Raw genomic sequence first — 21,484 nt, forward strand, 5'->3', positions numbered from 1 at the left:
CCTGACAAGCTTTTTTATTTTTACATTCAAAATAAATAGTGGGCCAGAAACACAGTGTTAATTTCTTATTCATTATCCTCGACATAGAAGTTGAATTCTTTTGTCACACAAATCTGCTAATTGGCAAGTTATTATTATTATTATTATTAGAATTTCTGTGAAAAGAATACATGAATCCTAAAATTCTGACATGCAGAACGTAAGTATCTTTGAAGTGCTGAAGCAAATTTGATTGATGACTTATTTAGTATGATTTTGCACTGGTAGTGTACATGCTGATACCTTTTGTGCAGATTGCGTGGGCTCCATTACAAAGCTCCATTGCTAAACCATGGTTAGTCCCAAACCTGGATAAAAAAATAATAAAATAAAGTTAATTTGAGTCGCAACCAAATTTCTGTCAAGTCATGCAATTTTGCTCAGTCACAACACAAGTGGTAATAATATGCTTTTTATTTTTTACTAATCCAAATACTCAACTACGGTACTAAACAGCATGTTTACAACCTTAAAAAAGGTAAATAAAAAACAACTGACATTGCGATGGTTTGTATTTATTACACCGAATTGTCTGAACTGGACTGCTGTGTTTGTCTTAGAAAACATTTTGCCTCTCATCCGAGAAGGCTTCATCAGTTCATGCAACAAGGCTTGGTGAGGACAGACCCGCCAACTATTTATACTCCAAGTTGGAGGCACGCTCCACCACCGTAAATGGTATCATTCATTTCTGACAGGCTAGAATTGAGTGTCACAGTGTCGTATCGTTATTGGACATACAATAGATAATAGATGGTTAAATTGCATTAATTCTTGCGACTTTTACACATTCCCATCCAATTTTGTGTTGATCGGTGAAAATGGTGTCAGGAGGCTAATTGAATATTATTTTCTAACTGTTTAGGGTGTGCTAGACAGATTTATTATATGCATATATTTTATGGATACACACTTGAGCAATAGTTTGCCTACCCTTGATTTAGGCACTGCATGAAAACCATATCAAAACACTGGAGTTTGAATAATGTAATCAAACTTGTTTTGGAAGGGCATGTACCTTTAACCCTTATGTTTGAACGCCTCCAGCTCTACCACCAAATTAGATGAGCATTTCCTACCCGGTGGGTAGTAGGTAATGTCTGGTCGATGCTGGATTTCACTTTCCTTTCTTTTCTTTGATCCTTCCTCAGGTCTCCTGACAACCTCACGACTCTAGCTGGATTCTGAAGTATTTGGTTTAGATGAACGGTATGGGATTTTTAATAGGTTTTAGGTGAACTATTGAGTACACACATGCACACACGCACATGCACACACGCACATGCACACACGCACATGCACATACTCACCCACATACAAAAAATAAATAAAAAATAAATAAATAAATAAATAAAAGAGCAATGATGATGACATGTCAAATCGGTAAAATTACCGAATGAACAATACTGAGCTCTTAAGAAAAGAAAAAAAGAAAGAAAAAAAAGCGGAAAACAAACAAAAACAAACAAGATGAGCATTTCCTCACAGTTGGCACGTTTCCGTCTGGCTTAATTCCTTCTCCCGCAAGAGCTACATGTGATGGCGCACACATTCCCGTCTCCTGTTCTCGCGGCACGGTGCTTTTATATTCGCAACAAGCCGTTCAACTCCTGAGCCTTTCTGTTCCATTCAGACGGAGCGGCTCTCTCCATCCAGCGGTAATTGGCATGTGGATCAGCAATGTCTTAAAGTGGCAAGTTCCACTGGATCACCAGCTTTGGGGAATATCAAGAAGCGATCGATATCGATAGCAAACAGGCAAAATTAGTAGAGCAGACGCTGTGGCAGGAGTGGTGGTGGGTGGTGTAGGGCAAGGCGGGGGTCCTGTTTAACAGTCTGTATGTGCGAGGGTGGGGGAAGACTTTACCGGTAAGCACTGGGAGTTTAATAACACCAAATCAATTATTTTACATTCAAGTTATTAGTTGGGCGAATGAACATAATAAATGTGTCACTGTCTGAGTTGTGGGTTTGCACTAATCTAACCAGGATCAATTTACCAGAGTGAGAAAAGGAGTCCTGCCTGCTTTGTATTAATGCTCTGGAGCTAAGGGAGGGCCAGTCTCCCCGCCGCTCGCTCTCCAGTTAACATCTGCAGATTTGCAGCCGGTGGAAATGTTTGAAATCCGCAGCCTCCGGTGTAAAAAGGCATAGAGAAGCGACACAACATCCAGCAGCATCTTGTTTGTGCATGAGCTCACACGGGACGGGAGCTTTCTTGTCTCCTGTGAAGCTGCCAGCCCGACCATTACTCACCAAACGCTGTGATTTATGTGGAAATCCATGATCAAAATGAGTAGGCAGAAACTCCAGCGCATCATTCAGTCTGCGCTTTACAGCATCACCGGTAGCAGAGGGGTGGCAACGCAGGCTGAAATATGGCCGCCGACAGCTCAGCTAATTGAGCTATTGGCCTATAAACTTAAGACACACACACACACACACACACACGCAGAGGGGCCCTCACTCTTTAAAGTAGCCTGCTGAGCGAAGACGGAGGCGGCCCAGTAAACGAGGTCATCGCCGTGTGTTTAACGAAGCTCAGGAAGCTGTTGGCACGCATTGACAGAGAGGGAGATTCTCTCCGACGTTAATGAAAAGGGCAATATTTAGAACAACACCTTTTTGCGCAGTGATTGACCATCTTAATGTATCCAAATGTTGTTGTCACATTGGGTTTTTGTACTTAGAGCTATGGAGATTTCTTCTAAAGAGTGAGAAGGTTATGATACACATCTCTACTGTGTAGTACCAAAACAGACCTGTGAGAGGGAGCAAGGGGCCACAGGCATTCAGACTGTCAGGAAACACATAGTAGTAGAGTAGTAGAAGAAGAAAAACAAGCTTTTCGGTAAGCGACCTTCTGAGAACAAAGTTGGACACCCCTCCCAGCAAACATGTACAGTTGGGGCCCATATGGGCACCACTTGGTCTAGTTGGGCTTTGGCTGGGCATGGGCTTAGAGTGGGCTTCATTGTTGGGTCCCACTTGGGCAGTAGATGGGCAAACTAAGTATGCGCAATAAGTGGGCTCTTTCCAATTTTTTCTAATTTTGTACAGTAATAGCATGCGCAATAGAGCTTACTACCTGGCCTATATTTCTTTATAATTAAGTAAGATTATCTTTTTGAAAAAAAAATGCACACACAAATCTATATTTCAATTTAATATTGACACCTTTTAAAAATAATCGCCTGAGTCATTTTGTTCAGATTTTTTCAGGAAACGCAAAAAAATTGGAACCATTTGCATAAGGAGATGTTTTAGGCAAAAAACAACAACAACAACTAGCTAGGCAATTATTTTAAGAGAGTGATGATATGTATTATTTGGACTATTACTGGGCCATTTCATACAAGTTTGATAGCACAAGATTAATACTCAAATCTAGAAAAAATTGCTGCACAGCATTCCGAAAAGATCTGGGAAAACCCCACCCCCTTCCAGCCAATTAAAGGAAGTCTGCCAACTGGCAACATTTTGCCACCTCTACAAGTACTTTAGGCTTGAGGTTCATTTGAGTTGGAAAATTAATCATTCTGTTTGACAGTGATGAAACACTGACCATGTGTTGTTCTTTGGCGTTCAATACAAATAAAAAGGTAATTGATCGTATTATTATTGGTCTCCTTGTTATTAAAGCTTTTAACAAAATAACTGTGTAGCATGAGTGTGAAAGGAGCCCTTATGGGTACAATTAGGAACACCATAAACAGCCAAGTGGGCCCCAGATGGGAGATAACTGAGTTGCCCATGTGGGTTTTAGGGCCCATATGAGGCCCATCTTGGGACCACCATGAAATCCCTGGCCAAAATTAATTGGGACCCAGCTGGGCAGCCCAGATGGCACCCATTCACCAGCCCACATGGGCCCCACATGGGTGTGCTGACAGGGCTAGTATAGATTTGATGTGCACTGCAGTTGGCTGGTGACAAGTCCAGGTTGTAACCCAGTGTAGTGCCCCTCATAAAAGATGTATTCAAATGAACGAAGCTTTTGAGTGAACATGCTGAATGGGATATTTTCCTGAACTGTTTCGTTCAGTTCTCAATTCAGTCCAGCTCAGCTGCGAACTTGGCGGTGATGCTGAAGTAGTCCAGAGGACTCCACTGAGACGATAATCTCTGTGGAAGGAGACGTCCGGTAGCTGAGCCTGAGGAGCTGCATGGATGTTCACGGCAGTGCCACGAACAAAGCCAGAGACTTGGAAGGGAGCCAACGCTGGAGGTGGACGGCGACTGTGACTGACTGTGGGAGAGGGTTGAGCTGCAAGATCCACCACAGAGTGACAGATGAGGAAAGCTAGCTGAGAGATATCTAGGTGCTAAATGATCTGAGCTGCTTGTTTTCTTCAGTATGCCTTTCCTAGATTACTATAGGAATATGAAATAGGAATAGCAATTCCTTGATGTTTGTGGCAGCTAAAGTAACAAACACGATGATATGAATGGATTTGGAGTATGACGTACGGTAGGATAATGGGAATGACCCCAAAAGTCTTGAATTGGAAATTGCTACTAGCAGTATGACACAAGTTACAAGAACTCTTGAGAGACATGCTAGCCCCAAACAACGTCCAGGCTGTGTTTCTCTCAACTGTGGAGAGCAGGTATTTTCCGCTCTAACAATGAGCAGATGAGCCAAACGGGCTCCAGGCTCCCGTGGCTTGTTGGTTGGTTGCGTGAACACCAGTAGAGGTGAGAGAGCTTTCAGCGGGTGCATCAGAGTTCAAATAGGGATTTTAGAACAGAGTTTCAGCATGAATTAACACCGCTGCGCTTTGGGCGATATAATGTAACCGCTTTTCATGAGGCGGGGGGAGATAAAAATGTCATGGATCCAAAATAAAAAAGTGGGCCAGTTGTGTGATGCTGTAACCGCCACGAGTGGAAATGTCTTGTGAATGTTCTTGTTGTCATCATCACATTGGCAGCCTTGAAATGACTTATGTAATTCAAAAAAGGAAATCAAATGTATTGTGGAACGTTTTCCCTGTGGCAAATGCTACAATGGCTGCAAATGTGTGACACGTATACGCGTCGGGGTTGTCTGATGTGCAACATTTTGCGGATGAATAACATCATGTTGACTGTTTCTCACAAGCCTTGGAGTTTGGTTCATTTCAGAGCAATAAACACCCTGGGTGCAATATTACGCTTCATTAAAACGATGAGCTTTCTGAGGTAACGGTGTTCCAATCATGTTTGGAAATTAAAAGCTAGCAAAAAGATCACAGTTAGAAAGAAATATGGCTGACCTAATAGGTCAAAAAGTCTCACTTCTTAGGGCACAAATACGTTTCTCACTGTGGCAACAAACTTTATTCTTCTTGAAAATGATCAGGAAGGTTCTTAAAAGATCATTTATTCTTGTGCCCATTTGAGGAAACCGTTCTTTGGCGCCTCAAAAGCCACCAATGCAGAGAGCCGAGAAGAATCTGACAAGCGTGTAAATTAGGCTTTGCCATCGGTAGTCGTGCGTTAAGCAGAGAGCACTGAAGCCACATGATTCATTATGACAGGGTCATTATTTTACCGGACGAAACATAGAACACAGTAACTCGTCATGGATCTGCTCAGACATATGACTGGTATGTCATTCTTGTAGGCTCGAGCTCCCTTCAACTTCAAACAGAATAATCAATATAGAAAATAGATGGTTGGGCGTTTTGGTAACTTAGTTTGCTCCCCTGCTAATATGCTAACCTATAGCACACTAACTAGCTAACCATGCTACAACTGACAATCAATGGTTAGCTTTTCAGCATTATCTGTCCTTTTGTTTGTAAATAGTGACAATAGTTAGTGTCTATTGTCCAATTAAGCTTAACGATTGTTGGCGAACCTGCTTTGATTGAGCTAATAGCCAAGACAAGAGCGGCAATTGTTTCCACTTGTTGGCACTACATCAACACGATTACGTTAGTAGTGACAATTTGGTTAATGTTTCTTAACCTTTGGAGTCTTTTCTTCTGAATCTACGATCCAAAAAGGTTTTGTGTGAGTGTTGCACAAGTGAAGCAAATGCCTGGCGTAGTTCCAGTGCTCCAGCAGGACTTTAAGTAAACAACAAGAGATGCAACCATGCTAATGATTCCCTCAGGTCTCTCCCGTGTGATTGTTTGCAAGCTATAAAACTGCGAGTCCAGCGGGGCATGAAATTAGACCCTTCCAATTTCCCAAACATGGTTGAAAATTAATGGCGGCAAATAGCGTCTTGAGCATGCCCGCTCACTTGCCAGGTGATGCAATTAACGCGCCAGCAGACACAAACATAACGACGAGCTTGTCACGACCAAGGTAATGTAAACTATAAATTGCGGCCTTGGTGCATGAGCTTGTCAGTGATGATTTTGTTGAGAATTAGCAGCAACAATGCACATTAAACAGCTTGTTAACAACACGAGCCACCCGTGTGACCTTATATGTAAGTCCAGAGGGAAAAAAAACGGAACGTTTTTAATTAAGAAAAAGGCAGATAGTCAGACATAAACATGCACTTGTTATTTTTCTGCATTTAATGGCTTTTTTTGTCATTAGCTTTATGTTGTGTTTTCTGTGCATGTGATATTACATTTACATAAAGTGGGAAGGCAATATTATCAGTTCAGCATGACTCACTGCAGTTATGAACCTCTTTTTTCCCTCATAATCCGTTTGTTAGTCTTTTAAAAGCTCATTAAACATCACCTTTAAATCCCGAGCATGTTAGCAGAAGATAAAATGTTTAATGACAAGCTTTTTACAATCACCTCAATATTAGAAACATCTCTGGGTGATACGGCGCAGTTGTACAGTACATCACTGTAAACCGAAATTATAACAAAGGTTTCATTCAATCAATACACAAATGGTCATTTTTTCTCAATGATTCCATTTAAACCTACGGCTAACTGGTTCCAGTTGTTGGACTCAGCCGTTACAAAATTTTACTGGAATAAAAAAAAAGCAAAGATTAGTCTATCTACTCTTCAGAAAAATAAATCCAAAGGAGGTCTAGAGGCACCAAATTTTATGCACTACTATATAGCTAACCAGTTACAATATATTATTTTATGGGCACAACCCAACAGATATACTAACTGTTGGCTGGAACTAGAACAGAAGGATTGTAATAACCTCAGACTCTAGATTTACTCTTTATTACAACATCGATTAAGCGACATAACTGCTTTAAAAATCCAATGATTTCCGCCACCCTGACTGCCTGGTGGAAGGCACTAGAAATGACAAAAGCCCAAGTGGAGCCCAGCGGGCTTTCTCCGCTATGGCATAACCCCGACTTTCAAATTAACAACCAATTGTTTTATTTGGGTGTGTGGGAGCAGAAAGGAATTACACATCTCCACCATCTCTTCTCAGATAATATGTTTATATCATATACATCCTTGCCCCTAAAAAACTGATTTTTTTTACATTATTTGCAAGTTAAAAGTATGATAAAGAACCAAATTCCAACACTTCAGGGTACGCTCCAACCGCCTGTTTTAGCTAAAGATATTACCAAGCTTTCTCCGACAACAAAAAAACTCTCAAAAATATATAAGTTACTTTCATATACTGATAAAACGTCTTTACCCATCTCGAAATGGGAAACAGACTTGTCTATAGCTCCGGAATCTGACTTTTGGATTCAAGTTTGTGAAAACGTTTTTAAAATGACAAAACACACACATTTACAACGTATCCAATATAAAATTATTCATAGAACATACATTACTCAATATATGATGAAAAAAATGGGACTCTCAGACTCCGACATTTGTCTCCAGTGTTTACAAAACACTACAGACACTTATTTTCATGCTTTATGGTTATGTACTCCGGTTATGTGTTTCTGGACTAAAGTCTAAGAAAAACTTTCCGCTGTCTTGGACTGTAGGATACCGTTCTCTCCAAACTCGTGTTTGCTAGGTGACCTAGCAACAACTGACTTACCACATAAACAATTTCAACCTACACTTGTAGCCCTTACTATCGCAAAAAAAAACAATTCTTGTTAACTGGAAAAATAAACAAACTCTGAATATCGACCAATGGTCTAACCTCCTCATAAATCACATCTTAATGGAAAAAATATCTGCCTCAAATAAAAACCAAATGTCAAAATTTAAAGAAACATGGTCTACGTATATAGAATTTTTTAACCTAAACCTGGTTACTTAATTCTGCCTGTTAGCGAGAGCCACCGCAGCGTGATAACTTACATTGATGTGCCCGCCGTTTGGTGGGCGGGTGCGCCTCCTGCTCCCGCCCGGTTGGGGGGGGGGGGGGCGCTGGTCGCTCCTCTTAACTCACTGCACTAGGTTTGCACAATACACTTTTATAGACATATCGGGCACATAACACACTTTTGGAAACACCATCTTCACCCTACAACTCCCCTCCAATTTAAAAAAATTAATGCACCACACAACTGTGTGTGTGTGTGTGTGGGGGGGGGGCATCGGTTGGGGACCGCAGTATAGAGCAGTGCTGCGGTCCCCTGTCCGTGTCCCCGCGCCCCCCCCCCCTATTTTTTTTTTTTGTCGTGGGGGGAGCGGGGGCTGTGGACCGGTGGGGCGCCTGGCGGGCCTGCAGTGCCCCGACCTGCTGCGTTGGGTTGGGGGCGCGGGCCGTGTTGAGGTGGGGGGGGGGCGCTCCTGCTCCTGGGTTTGCTCTCCGGCCGGTGACCTTGGCGGGGCCCGGGGGTCGTCCTTTGGCGCTGCCGCGGCCTGGGGGGCCCTGAGGTGTTGCGCTTGCTCTGTCCTGGCAGGGGTCGACGGCTCCCCTCTTTGGCATGCCAGATCCACCACACCAGCATCTATCGAAACTCAGACGCAATCTGCTTCTTCCTCAGGTCATTGAATCGGTGGAGGCTGGTGTCTGTGGATCTCACTCTGCTTGGTTTGTCCTTCCTTCCTTTCCTCAGTCTCTCCTTTGGTCTCTTGAGGTCTCCCTGATTTTTTGGATTTGTTGGAATTTAGATGTTTCTGGGGTTGGTGAAGAACTCTGGTTGGTGGCCCGGTGGGTGGTGTCTGGTCGGTGCTGGATTTCACTTTCTTTTGTTTTCTTTGGTCCTTCCTCGGGTCTCCTGACGGCGGTGTTCGGTTTAGGTGAACAGTATGGGATTTTTTCTAATAGGTTTTTGGTGAGCTAACGAGCACGCACGCACGCATGCACGCACATACACATACTCACCCACATACAAAAAAAAAAAAAAAGCAATGATGATGACATTACCGAATGAACAATACTGAGCTCTTTTTAAAGAAAAAAATAATAATACACAAATGGTATTATTGCCATGGCAATGGCAGTTTTATTGATGCATATTTGCTGTCATTGAACTTTGTAGTCGTACTTATCTTTGTACCTATTGGAAAAGGGCAGCTAATTGATATTTAAAGACAATGAAATGAGAATTAATCTCTCAGCCGTGTAATGAATTGCTAGAAGTTCCGGCATAGTCGTGTTGTTGTTTTTGTCGGACACCGATGCATCTGCATTCATTTTTTTCTTCTTTCCTAAATGAATGCACAGCCACCTACAAGCTCATTTAGGAAGAATCCTGATCTCAAGGTGTGCCAGTGATACAAAATGAACAACAGGGCAAAAATTCGAGTCACAATGCATACTAGTACCCTCTTCCTTTGGTCTGATGCATCTCATCTCTTTACAGTTCTGTGAGATTCATAAAAGGTCTGCACTTTGTCTTTAATAAAAAAATAAAATAAAAAAAAAGGAGCAGTTGATTACACCTATCATGCAAATCTAGAAATTGTAAGAATGTGAGAAATCTGGAGTTGTTGGGGAAAACTAGTTTACACAGTATCTTCCCTACACTGGCGTTAAAAGATGTATGCCAGCACTTTTTAGTCAGGGTGGGACTAATTATAAAAATCACAACATGTAGCATCCCACAGTTAGGGTGAACACATTGTCAAAATTAAAAAAATACATTCTCAGGAATTATTGATAACAAATTTGAATCACTAGTCAAACTGGTTGTGTTATTACTTTAGCTCATGCTAAATCTATCTTGGTTGACAGTTGAACTGCACTAAACAATCAGTGCACTCACCATGATCCAACCTTTTTTGCCTTGGCCCGGCAGCTTTTAGAAGCTGGATTTGTAATTTACATCACGCCGGCCCCACATTGTAACATTGGAAATATGGCGCCAGAAAAGCTCCGTTTGCATTGGGTCTGACCGGCGACCGCCGCATTAGGCTAGTAGGACTACATTTTCCATGATTCTTTGACACAGAAGCAGGAATTAGTTCTAGCTCCGGTATGATGAAAACCAGTCTGGTAGCGATTTAATAGTTAAACTAGGGCTGGGCGATATGGCCCAAAAATTAAATTTGAATTTTTAATCGATTTTAATCTAATAAACCCAACAAACATTTATTTAAATGTCTCATTTATTCAAAAATAATTTCTGTGCAAAATCTTCAGACAACAATAATGTATACTGATTCTAAATCTGTTTTAACATAAACTTACCATTCATAGTTAACAAAATTACAACTCACAAGATCATCTGGATCTAACAGAACATAAAAACAACAGCTTTTAATAATCCAGAAGACAAAATACGATTTCACGATTTAGCACATTTTGAACGATTAGATTTTCAAAATGACGATTAATCAAATTAATTCAATTTATTGCCCATCCCTAAGTTAAACTCTTTTTAAATTTGTTTATCGTGTGAATCGCTATGACAACTGTGTGATTTTCATGCACATGGCCCAACGGGATGCGGGTATGGGACCTAAACAATGGGGTTGGCGAAATCTGCTGGGACCCGGGACACAAGGCTCAAAAACTCGAGTAAAGTAGAACATAGAAAAAGATAAATAGAAAATAGAAGTATTGGTTGTCAAGTCATGAAGACATTTAAGATGTGAATGTTACTCTCGTCACCTCTTTGTATTGACAAAATGCCACACATCTTGTAACAATCCGCAGTATGGCACCGCACCACAAGGTGGCGCCTCCTTGTTTTTGTTATGCCTATGCAGCACCAATCCCTTTTTTTTGGGCTCTCCAATTTTTTTGCTATCCATCATGGCCAACCAGCCACCACCTGTTACAATCTCAAAAAATAAAAGACTTGTTTTACATCGTCTATTACATTTTTGAAACCAGGCAGGCGCTATTCAACTTAGACAAAGTGCTGTACATAAAAAAACAACATAAAACAATAAAAAAAAAAAAAAAAAAATTAGACAAAAAAAAAAACCCTGCTCACCTGTGCCCTCTGCCCAAGTGCTTGCTGGGACGAACCTCCAAAGGACCATCTCACCCGTGAAGCGCTGAAATGAACGAGGCTATTTTCATGTGCTAGTAAGCCACCCTTAATACATGTGGTGCGTCGTGTCACGCGGTCGTGCAGATGTCCCATTCATGTTCATTAGCTTCTTTTTCCTGTGCACTTGTTGCTATTACCGTCTGATGAACGCTTTCATTTGGGGAACAGCGTGAGCGTGAGTGCGCTTCCTTCCTTCGCTGTGCAGGAATTGTTTTCTGAAAAGATAAACTCATTCACCAGTGTCCTCCATTCAGAGGTTGTGCAAAAGGCGTTCTTTAATTGCCGCCAATCGGAGTGATTTAAAACGTCAAAGTATCGACTTGATTACATCTTTTTGTTGCTATGTAGTGACTTTTTATCTCGCTGTTGTGAATCACCATCTGCAATATTAATTACCAATAAACCTTCAAAACAAAGTGTTGTGACGCACATTAGCATTAGCTATGGAATAAGAACAAACAACCCCAGTGTGGCCAACGATATACAACTAAAAAGGGTAGCGCGTCAATCAAGTGTGGCGCATTCCCGCCCACGCTGTCCTCAGGTATAATCGCTCCAAATAAGTGAAAACACCTGCGTGGGCAGACCGTATGTTTGTGGTTGAATAATGGCGTTTTGCAGTTGTTGAAAAACACTTAAGTTGCGCACATTTAAATAGTGTCAAGGTCATGTTTTTTCCCCTTGTAACAATTACAGAAAAACTGTTGTGAATTATTATCATTAATATTTTTGGTGATACTCATCAGACAATGAATGTAACACTGCTGTTGAAAATTAGCCTCCAGCAGGGTAGTGATTTGTATTATTTAAACCATTTTTTATTTTATTTTTATAAATATGGGAGACTCCACACTGAATGTTCAAATTTGGTCCAATTATTGTCAGGTCACCGCCGTGGGGGGTGCTTCGTTAGTACGGGGTACCGAGCCGTTCGGTCCCTGTACGACCGGTGTCAGAGTTTGGTCTGCATTGCCGGCAGTAAGTCGGATTCGTTTCCAGTGAGGGTTGGACTCCGCCAGGGCTGCCCCTTTATCACCGATTCTGTTCATAACTGTTATGGCCAGAATTTCTAGGCCCAGCAGAGGCGTTGAGGGGGTCCGGTTTGGTGTAGTGCTTGTATCTCAAGTCAAAGAAAAAAATCAGTTCACTTTTATCTTAAGGGATTCCTGTCTTTGTAATGATTAAATAATCACTTTTGGAGCAATTTAGTGACGTTGGATATTTTCCAGCAATACTTGTTGCCGCCGCACCCTGGTTGGGAATCACTCATCAATTTCTATTGTAATGAAGAAAACGAAGGCAGTCAGCAATGGCTGCTTAATGGTTTCATTCTGCGTCATTGCAAAAAGACTTGAGCACTGACTATTAATAAGCTGAGTCCAATAATGAGATGCTATTTAAAATGGGCCGACAGGAAATGAACTGCCCTTTTGTCACCACGTTCAAGAGTGCCCTCGTCTCTGAATGTTAAGCAAATTCACAAAAGGAAGGTGTGGTGGTGGAGAAATAATAAAAGGCTAAAAGCTTTTTATCTCAGCAGAATGGGAAGCACTCTTGTTTGGGCTCTCCAATGTGAGGCAAAAGGCGAGGCTGCCTTATTATCACCGAGGAACAAAAGTCACATGGACCTGCGTGGGCACATTTTCCCTCTTTGATTCTGCTCTGCGGGCTTTCATTCCCCAAATGAGCCAATCAGGTGTCTCCTGCCCTGACATGTTCCGCGCTCAGCACTTCTTCTTCTTCGATGTCGACCGGAGCTCCTGACTAGTTCTGGTCTTGATCACAGAAGCTCATTTAATGAGCAGGTCCGGGCTGTTGGTGCTCGTCACGATCGTCCATCAGCATGAATCTCCTTTAACGGCAGTGAAGGCTTTCAGGCCGTCAACATAGAGGTGCAGTTGCTTATATATCAACGTTCCCAACAAACCCCCGCTCTATAGCGTGATGGATTTCTTATTAATCCTCCATCTTGAGGGACGTGCCACTGCAGTAAGCACATCACTCATGTTGTTATCAAGCCAGCTGAGAGGTACACATGGATCACGTTTCTTTTTTTTTTTTTTTTTTTTCTTTTTTTTTTTTTTTTTTTTTTCTTTTTTTTTTTTTTTTTTTTTTTTTCTTATTTTCTATAAGAGCTCAGTATTGTTCATTCGGAAATGTCATCATCATTGCTCTTTTTTTTTTTTTTTTTTTTTTTTTTTTTTTTTTTTTTTTTTTTAAATATATATATATATATACACATATATACATACATATATACATATATACATACATACATACATACTTTTTTTTTTTTTTTTTGTGTGTGTGTGGGTGAGTATGTGTGTGTGCGTGCGTGCGTGCGTGTGTTTGTTAGCTCACCAGAAAACCTATTAGAAAAAAAAAATCTTATACCGTTCACCTAAATCGAACACCAGGAGACCCGAGGGGACCGAAGAAAACCAAGGAAGGTGAAATCCAGCACCGACCAGACACCCCCCACCAGAACTCCTCCCCAGCCCAAGAAACATCCAGACCCCAACAAATCCAAAAAACATAAAGTCAGGGAGGCCTCAAGAGACCAACGGAGAGACCGAGAAAAGGAAGGAAGGACAGACGAAGCCGCGTGAGATCCGAGACACCAGCCTCCACCGATTCAATAACCTGAGGAGGAAACAGATTGTGTCTGAGTTTCGGTAGATGCTGGTGTGGTGGATCTGGCATGCATGAAAATCTCCACCAAAGAGGGGAGCCGTCGACCCCCGCCGGAACAGAGCAAGCGCAACACCTCAGGGCCCCCCAGGCCGCGGCAGCGCCAAAGGACGACCCCCGGGCCCCACCAGGGCCACCGGCCGGAGAGCAAACCCAGGAGCAGGAGCGCCCCCCGCCCCAACACGGCCCGCGCCCCCGGCCCAACGCAGCAGGACGGGGCACTGCAGGCCCACCAGGCACCCCACCGGCCCCCAACCCCCGCCCCCCCACCACCCCCCGCCCCCCATCCACCCCCCGCCACCCACCCCAACCCAGCCCCAGCCGCCCCCATGCCCCCAATCCCCCAGACACCCCCCACCCCCAGCACCCCCCCACCACCGCCCCCCCCCCCCCAACAAAGCCGCCCCCCCCCCCGACCCCACCCCGACCAACCGGCAGCCCCCCAACCCCCGACCCCCAGCCCCCGGGGACCACCCGCACCCAGGCACCGGCGCCGAAGAGGGGCCGGACAGCGGAGCGGAGAGGGCAGCCGCGCCCACCCCACCCCCCGCCGTGTGGAAGGACGGAACACCGGGGGCAGAAGGGGGAGATGGGGGCACCGGAGGGCGGCCGACACCCCCGAACCCCAGGCCCAGCGGGGGAAGGCCCCGGTCGTCACCCCAGCGTTCTTTGTGAAAATTAACCCCTGTTACTGAGTCCGCCAGCTCGCGGACTGGCGAACTCTACCCCTAAACCGTGAATGTGACCCCACCCAGTGTATATACAAGTGTGTGTGTGTGGTGCATTAAAATTAGGAGCAGGTGAACCGGAGCCGATGGAAATGATATTCCCACGCTCCGATCCACCCGCCACCCAAGCATGTTGCTGAGTGTATGTGGTGCATTAAAAAAAATAGATAGGGCGGGGGGGGGGGGGGGGGGTGGCGACACGGACAGGGGACCGCAGCACTGCTCTATACTGCGGCCCCCAACCGATGGCACCCCCACAGGCCCCCAAGCCCCCCCCCCCCACCCACAAGTTGTGTGGTGTATTAAAATTGGAGGGGAGTTGTAGGGTGAAGACGGTGTTTCCACCCTACCCCACCCCCCAAAGTGTGTTATGTGCCCTATATGTCTATAAAAGTGTATTGTGCAAACCTAGTGTAGTGAGTTAAGAGGTGTGACCAGCGGGGCCCCCCCCAACCGGGCGGGGGCAGGAGGCGCACCGGCCCACCAAGCCCCCACCCACCCCACCAGGACCCCGGCGGGCATATGGGACCCGTCCGGCGGGGCGATAGGGCTCGCCCCCCGGATACTGGGTCCCGCCCGAGGTGTCAGGACGCCCACCGGAGCGGGGCGGGCACGACACCAAACCCCAGCCACCCCCGCCGGCCCCCATAGCACCGAGACCCGGGCCATGGATGGAGCCCCCGGCCCAGGGGAGGGGAAGGAAGGCGTACCGGGGAAGGGGAAGGGAGGAGGGAAGGGGACGACAAGAAGGGCAGGGGGCAGCGGCAGGGACGCAAGGAGAGGGGGAGAGGAGGAGGAAGGGCGACGAGGGAGAGGGGACAAGGAGGCGGAGGACGGGCGGGGAGAGGCGAGGAGGGAGAGGCAGCAAGGGGGAGGAAGGGGGAGGGGAGAGGGAACCACCGGGCACCCCGGCGGCCCACAGGCCCCGAACCGCGTCGCCGGGCCCAGAGCGACGGACCGCGCCGGAACGGCGCCGCCCCCGACACCAGGGAAAGCCCCGCAACGCAGCACCCCCCAAGAGACCCAGGGAACGGCCAAGACGCAGCCGCCACCCAGCAGCCAACAGAGGGGCAGACCCGCCCACTCCCCGCCAGGGGGGACAGCACCCACAGAATTAACCCACTGGCATGCCGTGAATCCGAATATCAACCCCTGGTGCCCATCGGAGGTGAATCCGCTCGATCCCGCTGGCAGCAGCCGGGTTCCTGACTATGGAAACACAACCATTAGTTACAAATTGCCTAATACAGAAACATCAATGCCAGTTATAACGCTGCTGTGGCTCTCGCTAACAGGCAGAATTAAAATCCAAGTTTAGGTTAAAAAATTCTATATACGTAGACCATGTTTCTTTAAATTTTGACATTTGGTTTTTATTTGAGGCAGATATTTTTTCCATTAAAATATGATTTATGAGGAGGTTAGACCATTGGTCGATATTCAAAGTTTGTTTATTTTTCCAGTTAACAAGAATTGTTTTTTTTGCGATAGTAAGGGCTACAAGTATAGATTGAAATTGTTTATGTGGTAAGTCAATTGTTGTTAAGTCACCTAGCAAACACAAGTTTGGAGAGAACGGTATCCTACAGTCCAAGACAGCGGAAAGTTTTTCTAAGACTTTAGTCCAGAAACACATAACCGGAGTACATAACCATAAAGCATGAAAATAAGTGTCTGTAGTGTTTTGTAAACACTGGAGACAAATGTCGGAGTCTGAGAGTCCCATTTTCTTCATCATATATTGAGTAATGTATGTTCTGTGAATAATTTTATATTGGATAAGTTGTAAATTTGTGTGTTTTGTCATTTTAAAAACATTTTCACAAACTTGAATCCAAAAGACAGATTCCGGAGCTATAGACAAGTCTGTTTCCCATTTTGAGATGGGTAAAGACGTTTTATCAGTATATGAAAGTAACTTATATATTTTTGAGAGTTTTTTTGTTGTTGTTGGAGAAAGCTTGGTAATATCTTTAGCTAAAACAGGCGGTTGGAGCGTACCCTGGAGTGTTGGAATTTGTTTCTTTATCATACTTTTAACTTGCAAATAATGTAAAAAGTTTCCGTTTTTTATTTTATATTTTTGGAGCAAGGATGTATATGATATAAACATATTATCTGAGAAGAGATGGTGGAGATGTGTAATTCCTTTCTGCTCCCACACATTCAAATAAAACGATTGGTTGTTAATTTGAAAGTCGGGGTTATGCCATAGGGGAGAAAGCCCGCTGGGCTCCACTTTGGCTTTTGTCATTTCTAGTGCCTTCCACCAGGCAGTCAGGGTGGCGGAAATCATTGGATTTTTAAAGCAGTTATGGCGCTTAATCGATGTTGTAATAAAGAGTAAATCTAGGAGTCTGAGGTTATTACAATCCTTCTGTTCTAGTTCCAGCCAACAGTTAGTATCTCTATTGGGTTGTGCCCATAAAATAATATATTGTAGCTGGTTGGCTATATAATAGTGCATAAAATTTGGTGCCTCTAGACCTCCTTTGGATTTATTTTTCTGAAGAGTAGATAGACTAATCTTTGCTTTTTTTTTTTTCCAGTAAAATTTTGTAACGGCTGAGTCCAACAACTGGAACCAGTTAGCCGTAGGTTTAAATGGAATCATTGAGAAAAAATAGTTTATTTTGGGTAAAACTTTCATTTTAATAGTGGCTATTCGTCCTATTAGAGAAATAGGAAGATTATTCCAGCGCTCCAAGTCACTATAAATGCTATCCAGAAGTGGAGTGAAATTTAAATGAACTAAATCAGTTAATTTAGGTGAGATTTTTATGCCTAAGTATTTTAAATTACCTATAGGAAATGAGTAGTATGGGTCCTGGCTTGCAGGGTTCCATGAATTTTCTGTAATAGGTAGAAGTGTTGATTTTGTCCAGTTAATAGAATAGTCTGATAACTGTGAGAATTTAGTTATTAAGTTAAATACTTCCCCTAATGAAATAGCAGGCTTTTCTAAATAAAGTAAAATATCATCGGCATATAGATTAATTTTATGTTCTGTTACCCCAGAGTGAATTCCTTGAATCATTCTTTCCTGGCGTATGGCTAATGCAAGCGGTTCAATAAATATTGCAAATAATAAAGGCGACAGTGGGCATCCCTGTCTTGTGCCTCTCTGTAGAGTAAAACTCTTAGATATAATCCCATTAGTAGTAACAGTAGCTTTAGGAGAATCATATAATACTGACACCCAGTGAATAAATGACTTCCCAAAGCCAAATTTATTTAAAACAGCAAAGAGGAAGGACCAGTTAACTTTATCAAAAGCTTTTTCTGCATCCAATGATATAATAACTGCCTTTTTATCATGCCGCTGTGACATACTAATAAGGTTAAAGAGCCTTCTAATATTATTAGTAGAGTGACGCTCTTTAATAAAGCCTGTTTGGTCGCTATGAATGATTGTCGGGATTACTGTTTCTAATCTAGATGTAAAAGCCTTAGTGATAATTTTAATATCAGTGTTAATTAGTGAAATCGGACGGTAACTTGATGGAAGGGTGGGGTCTTTTTCTGGCTTTAATAAAAGTTTAATTGCTGCTGTATTCATGTGTGGGCGTATGTGACCATTAGTTTTAATTTCTGTTACTACTCTTAAGAATAGTGGAGCAAGCATTGACCAGAAGTGCTTTAGAAATATAGCCGGATAACCATCAGGGCCGGGTGCTTTGCCATTTGGCATACTATCTAGAGCACTGTACAACTCGTTTATAGTAAGATGGATCACGTTTCTTGTACAATCGGTATTACTGTCAGCTACATTTATTTACCAGATGCATGTTCGCATGGTGCAGACCGCAGTGGTCCCTCTACAACTTGAAGAACCCCCCCCCCAAAAAAAAACTTTTCACAGTGTTGATTTGGTTGGCACTGCTTGCCAAGGCTTAATCGCTCTTCACTGTGCTTCTAGCCGATTGCCGTCAGGAGATAAAATGTTCAGCTGAAATTGTCTTCCCTTTTAAAAAAAAAAGGAGTAATGGCAGAGTCTGATTTAGGTGGGCTGGGATTAGGGCACAGGAGAAAACAAGACAATGTGCAGGGAAATAGCAGGCTATCCACGAGGCGAATGGGAGGAAAATTGGTTTCGTTCCAACCTCCAGCGCAGATGCCCTTCAAATACGTTGAAATGGTGGTAGGAAAAGTACGAGCGCGGCCTTCGTGTGTTGGACGTTATTCAAAATCAATAGGATCATAATGTTGAATTTTGGAAGGTCATTGATATGGTCAAGAAAGGATGCATTTGTTAATGTGACCTTTGAGGTCACGGTCGTATTGTCTTTCATATTAGGATTTTAAATCAATCAACAAACCTGTTATGACTGTTTTGGGTTGGGCCATTGTGTTATAATGTTGATATTGTCAGTTGTGCATGCATCATAAACACACAGCATCGTGTATTAAATGCTGCCTCCTTCTGTAAAATGTTTTTATTTAATTAAAAACATTTCTTCTTCTTCTTTCTTTTTATAAAATGTTTTTATTGTTTGGTACGCTTTATGCCAGTGGCGGGCAAACTCGGTCCTCGAGGGTCGGAGGCCTGCAGGTTTTGGATTTTTCCCTTCTCCAATACAGCTGATATATGATCAGCTCATCGGCAAGACCTGCACAAGCCTGACAGCGATCCTGTTGATTGGAATCAGCTTGTGTTGGAAAAGGAAAACCTCCAAAACCTGCAGGACTCCGGCACTCGAGGACCGAATTTGCTACTTGTACTCCCGCAAGTGGAATTCACCATAGTTGCCACGCCAGGGCTTCACCCACAGTCGTCATGGTAACACAAGACAGACAAGACAATCAATTGAAAGTTGCACTGTCAGTAAAATATTGTTTGTTAGTGATGAACTGATACGATGCTTAGGGAACATTTACTGATTTTAACCTTTGACCTAAGTTATGCTAGCTGACAATACACAGCAGAAACAGTCCCTGGTAGCTTGAAAACCAGTTTTTGCCACCAAGCACCGATTTGACCTTCAACTCCAGACATAATTCAAACTCAATAGTCTTCTTGTTGTGGTATAGCGAATTGGCCCTCAAAAGTTTGAAAAGCAGACTGTTGTACAGCTGCAAGTCATCACACCGATGAGACATTTTGACATCCACAAGCCCTGTCGTCCCCCCCACACCCCACCCCCAAGAACAAATCAATCAAAATGGTGAAGTGCAGAAAGGAAACCTCAAGGTAGCATCCTTTTGCGGGTGAATGTGAGCTCCATCAAGGCGTCTTTTCTTTGCTGGTATCTCTTTGCGTCTGGCCCGGGTTCAGACACTCTTGGCATCGCTGTTGGAGCAGTGACTAAACAATAACTCTGCCAATTTTGGTGCAGCGTAAAGAGTGCACTTTTAGTTGATGGATGGCACTCGGCTGCCGTGTCACCTCAACATGACGCTTCGCAATGTCGGGGGGGAGAGAAAGCGCACAAACTATTACACGTGGGGAGGCAAAGATGACCTTTTCTTCTCATTATTCTCTCCTGCTGTAGATTTTGATGTGTTTGTTCCGGATCAGCATAGTGTACAAACTCGCCTGTGGAGTCTCTCTCTATTCTGAAGTTCGAGATGTGATATTATTCATCATTTGATGCATTTGTTCTTCCCTGCAAAGGAAACACATTGGGGCTGATTTACTAAAGGCTTGCATCTCAAGGCATCACTGTGTATGCAAATTGCAATTGTGGATTCCTAACTCAGAATTCAAGCCAATAATTCAATTTGTGTGTGTGTATAAAACAGACATTTATACATACTGTAAACGAGCAGTGGAGTGATCCTTGCAAAATGAAGCAATATGCTTATTGCTCTACTCTGGGAACTCATTGCATTTTGGGAGAGGGTGTGCAATGATCATTTGCCAGCAAGTGTGGCACTGCACAGTGTGCGGCAGGTGTGTTGTGACTGCATTTAGCCTCCAGCGTCTAACTGTCATTGGGGGAAATAGATAAAGTAATTTGCGCTGTCGGGGAACTTAGAAAGAAAGCAGAAAATAAATCAAGAGGCGTGCGGCCTTTCAAGCAATACCGACTAAAAAAAAAAGAAGGGGGGGAATTTTTCTTGACTCGGCTAATGAGCAACAACCTACTGTGGATTTTTATTTATATGCTTCCAGCAAGCCGAGACTTGACAAGTAAACCTTCTTTTGTTTTTTTTTTGTTTTTTAAAGATGAATTTCTTACACAATGCCCAGAAATACACAGAACCTCTGCTTGCAGTTTACACTGAAGTATTTATTTCACTGAGCCAAAGTTTTATGCCTTCTTCCCTGGCTGAAGCGCAACCTATCCACAACGCTTCATTAAATTCAGTTTGGCAGTTTTCACAAAACTTAATTCTTCAAAGGCAGTTGGGTCGATAGTTGCCTAGTTCTGATAATGTCTCCCCTTTGTTAGCGCTATTAAAAGATATGTGCCTGATTGCTCAGTTGCAAAGTTTTTGATAAGTTTGCCGTTATGTCCATGTACCACATACACACAGTGCGGCCTCCATGAGTTAAAAATATTGTAATTTTTTTCCCCACGCTCTCTGGAGCTTTTGTAAGGACAAGCTGGACTTGTTATTGGCCCAGCAGTATTGTATATGGGACAGGCTTCAGTGTGACAACAAAGAGGGTGATGCTTAGGAATAGTTTGATGAAAAAAGACTTTAAATTATGAAAAGACACCCAATGAACTACTATATGAATTTGATAAGAAAGCTATGAATGTGATTTGACAAAATGTGC

Source organism: Leptonotus elevatus, chromosome 1, assembly GCF_054856555.1.
Source record: "Leptonotus elevatus isolate MCC_2025b chromosome 1, RoL_Lele_1.0, whole genome shotgun sequence".
Classification (NCBI taxonomy): Eukaryota; Metazoa; Chordata; class Actinopteri; order Syngnathiformes; family Syngnathidae; genus Leptonotus; species Leptonotus elevatus.